Source organism: Myotis davidii, unplaced genomic scaffold (assembly GCF_000327345.1).
Source record: "Myotis davidii unplaced genomic scaffold, ASM32734v1 scaffold299, whole genome shotgun sequence".
Taxonomy (NCBI): domain Eukaryota; kingdom Metazoa; phylum Chordata; class Mammalia; order Chiroptera; family Vespertilionidae; genus Myotis; species Myotis davidii.
The window spans coordinates 6,682,088-6,686,555 of NW_006293088.1; positions in this window are offsets into that span (position 1 = coordinate 6,682,088).

Here is a 4,468-nt window from a genome sequence, read left to right on the forward strand (position 1 = left end):
TGTCCCCTTATTTGCCTTTTCCAACTGGTCTGGGGGCACAAGACAAGCTAACTGTGGTTCGGTTCTAAGCACGTTTACTTGCTGAGGGCACTTAACAAGTGTCAAATAAATGCTTGTACTTCCTGAGCACTCTTCTTGCAACAAGAACAGTGGGGCTGGAAACTCGGGTCTGTCTGGTGACATGGTACTTTAGCTGCACTCTCAGTTAGCCCATTAATTCCTGGACCCCAAGAATCTGCCTTGAAGAAGGTAAGTTAGGGCTGCGCTTCCATGAATTTCGACAAAGACCACGGGGCGCCTCAGCCCCGCTCTTCTGTGCTGCGCGGTAGAGAGAGAAATCTGAGGGCCTTCCTCATGCTCCGCTGACTCCCCAGGAAGCTGTTTTTCCTGAGGTCCGGGGGCAGATGGAATAGGGCCGAATGAGTCTTTAAAAAACACCTCCTTTTTCTCCTGGCACTTGCGCAAGCGCACACACAGAAATTTTCTAACTATGTGTACTGAGACAGGTTAACTAGACTTATTACGGTGACCACTATGCAATATACAAGTAACAATCATTAGGTTGTCCACCTGAAACTAGTACGTTATGTGCCAATTATACCTTAAAAAATCAAGATAAACTCTGAAAACAAGACACCCTCCTCCCTTCCTTGACTGTCCTGGGCTTCCCGGTTCCCCCTGCTGGTCTGTAGTGCAATTGTTTTCACATATAAATGAGACTCGGGCGTGCCTCACATGGATGTAGTTGTAGATGAAATTATGCACCTGAGATTCGCTTTCAAAGATCCCAGAAAAATGAGGGTGTGGATGCAGCGAGATTGGCAGAGCGTTACGATGGAAGCTGGTGAGGGCTCCAGAGGGGTTCCTTCTACTATTACCACTAGTTTCACTCATGCTCTAGTTTTTGCTTAATTTTTGAAAATGTCATTTTTTGCACGTTCCCCCTCGGTCTGGACCTTGAGTTGCTCCCCCTGGAACGGCCTCTGGCCTGGTTTCCTGTCCTGCAGGGCCCGGGGGTGCTCGTTTCTAGGAAACTGTCAGGACTGGTCCTGGGGAGTCCCTTGCTGATGCTAAAACTGGGCGTTTTTCCTCCCCACCTGGCAGTGGGCAACTTGTGCTCCCTGGGCACTTAGCGCCATGACAGGGATCCAGGACGGACGTCCAGTTCCCGCAGAAGGGAAAGGGCAGGTGGCAGCTCAGAGCGGTGAGAACCAGTGGGAGCGCCAACCCTCCATCGGGTCGACATCATTTCAGAGCTGGAAGGGGCTGCCTAGGTCATTGTGTTGTTCTAGAGCAGCGGTTCTCAACCTGTGGGTCGCGGCCCCTTTGGCGGTCGAACGACCCTTTCACAGGGGTCGCCTAAGACCATCCTGCATATCAGATATTTACATGACGATTCATAACAGTAGCAACATTACCGTTATGAAGTAGCAACAAAAATAATTTTATGGTTGGGTGACAACGTGAGGAACTGTATTTAAAGGGCCACAAGGTTGAGAACCACTGATCTAGAGAAAGGGACAGTGCCAAGGGACTCCCTCTGCCAGCAGCTGGCCGACATGCCTGGCGCTGAGACCCACCCCCAGGCAGAGAAGCGCCTTCAGCTCGCAGGCACCATTCCTGCATGCTGGCCTCATGGGGCTAGCATGGGCATCTGGGCGCCTTTTCCTCCCTCCCTTCCTTCCTTCCTTCCTTCCTTCTCTTTCTTCATTCATCCACTCATTCTGTGTGTGAACTACGGTTTATACCACCTCCTCCCTCTGGGCTTTGGCTGCCCAGTTCCAAGGCATTGCTAACACTGGGCAAGTTCAACTGGGTCCGTCTGGGTGGACTGAACCCATCAGCCATCGCCATCAGACTATTATACTGTTGAACTGGGAGCTGCAAGGCACGTTTTAGAGCAAGAGGCCTTCAGGAGGATGGCAAAGGAACGGATGTCCCGTGGCACCCAGCCAAAGTGTTAAAGGAGCCCATTTCACAATACGGTGACCTGTAGCTGCCAGAGAAGGGACTCGGAGGCTGGGGTGGAAGAGAGCAGCCCCGGCCTGGGGGGGTGCTTTCTCCTACCCAGTGGTGAGGTCCTCAAATGGGAAAAACAAGCCGCCTCTGATGCCAGATGAGCCTACATATCCCTTTGGTTCAGTCCCTGCACCCTGATCACCAGAGAGCCCACTCCTCCTCCCCCTTTTTTTTTCATTTCCATAACGTGGCTTTATTATTTTGTTAGAAGCATCATTTACCCCAATAGTTAACAGTGCAAATGCACAAAATGCAGCTTTAGCTGAGCACACTCCTTTATGTTACCTACACCCCTTCTCTTCATCTCCTGGGCGAAGGAGACTGGCCTAGGCTTTTGACATTGACCCTTGATTGCCGGGGGATGCCAAGTTCTGGAGGTTGGAAATCTGAGATGAGGGCGCCGGTGTGGTCGGGTGAGGGCCCTCGGAGGGGTGGGGGGGTTGCAGACCGCTGGTTATATCCTCCCATGGTGGAAGGGCCCTGCTCCTCTTCTCTAGGTTTGCTGTTCCCGGTTGTCCACTCAACTGGTAAACAACAGAAAAAAATATCTCCATGTGCGTGGTAAGTTCCACTGAGTGAAGCTGATGAAGCGGCCTGGAAAGGACTTACCGCGTTTGTTTGCAGCGTGTACGTGATGCCGCTCGAGGGGAAAGGAGCACGACGCAACATCACCAGTATCGAACAAACAAAACACCGCTTCCCACACTGCCCAGACTCTCGCTTCACAAAAGCAAATGATGAGAAAGGCCTGGTGCAGGATCATCAATGGCACATTTTCTTCTTCCTCCTTGGAGGTCACGGCAGTTGATATTTATTCCCCTGAGAAGCTCATTGTTCTAATGTCCATTATCCAAAGAGGAAGTTCTGTCCTTGAAGACACCCAGAACTGTGCTATTATGCTGTGGCATTAGCAGCATCCTTGGTCCTGGGGGAAAAGTCAAGCAGCTCGTTCAATGTACAAAGTTGTTGATCCATGAATAGTACAACAAAGGGCCATTTCACCACGGCCAGCTCTCCTGGGAGGGTCCCCCAGGCCTTCCCAGTGGGGCCTGAGGTCAATATACTCATAGCTGCCCGGCCGGCGTGGCTCAGTGGTTGAGCGTCAACCTATGAACCAGGAGGTCATGGTTGGATTCCTGGTCAGGGCACATGCCCGGGTTGCGGGCTCAATTCCCAGTATGGGGTGTGCAGGGGGCGGCCAATCAATGATTCTCTCTTATCATTGTTTCTCTCTGTCCTTTCCTTTCTGAAATCAATTTAAAAATATATAAATAAATACACGCACACACACACACACCTGAGTAGGGTACACACACTTCTAGGTAGCGAGGCAAGAGTATGAGAGAAATTTCTAGTATTGGAACTTTTCTGCAGCTCCCACAATATTTCAGGTGGACTAATTAGTTTTCCAGGAGAAGACATCAAAGTTAAATTTTGACAGCTTCAGCCGCTTTTAGATTGCTATTTTATGCACTTCTAGGTAGTGAGGCAACAGAGTATGAGAGAAATTTCTAGCATTGGAATTTTTCTGCAGCTCCCACAATATTTTGGGTGAACTAACTAGTTTTCCAGGAGAAGTCATCAAAGTTAAAATTTGACAGCTTCAGCCGCTTTTAGATTGCTATTTTTCAGTTCTGCTCCAACTCTTAGCTTCCACAAAGCTAAGAAGGGAGAAGAATGACCCCATTTCTATGACCTGAGATTCTCACTTTGCATTCATTCAGCAGATAGAGAAAACTACTGGGTGCCAGGCTTTGCCACCCTTCCCGTCTTCAAGAAGTTGACCTGTTGGCGTTAGTAATAATGTCAGGAACTGTAGGATGCACATTTATTTGCTGGCTTTATTTAACCTTTTCCTTTGTGAACTGTGGGTACAGATTTGACTATGCAGTTGCACGGTTATAAGTACCTTTTTCTTCTGCAGTTATAAATCCTTCATCTAGAGTGGTGTAAGTATGAAAAATAAATTGCAAAAGCTAGATTACTGGTATTCTATTTTCATTGGAAATGTAACTTTAGTCCTGTTTCTATCACAGAATGATTTCCACAAACCACAACACTATTCTATAAAAAACTATTTCTGGCCTTTTTGCTTTACCAATTGGTAAAAGTCCTCTAAATTTTTATCAGTATCAAATCATATAGCAAGCTTGTATTTTTAACATAGAGCCATGACTTTATTACTTGGGAGTTCTGCCCTGATTAAAGTCCACACAAAGGGCCCTAGCCGGTTTGGCTCAGTGGATAGAGCGTCGGCCTGCGGACTGAAGGGTTCCAGGTTCGATTCCGGCCAAGGGCATGTACCTTGGTTGAGGGCACATCCCCAGGAGGGGGTGTGCAGGAGGCAGCTGATTGATGTTTCTCTCTTATCGATGTTTCTAATTCTCTATGCTTCTCTCTTCCTCTCTGTAAAAAATCAATAAAATTATTTTTAAAAATAATTAAAAAA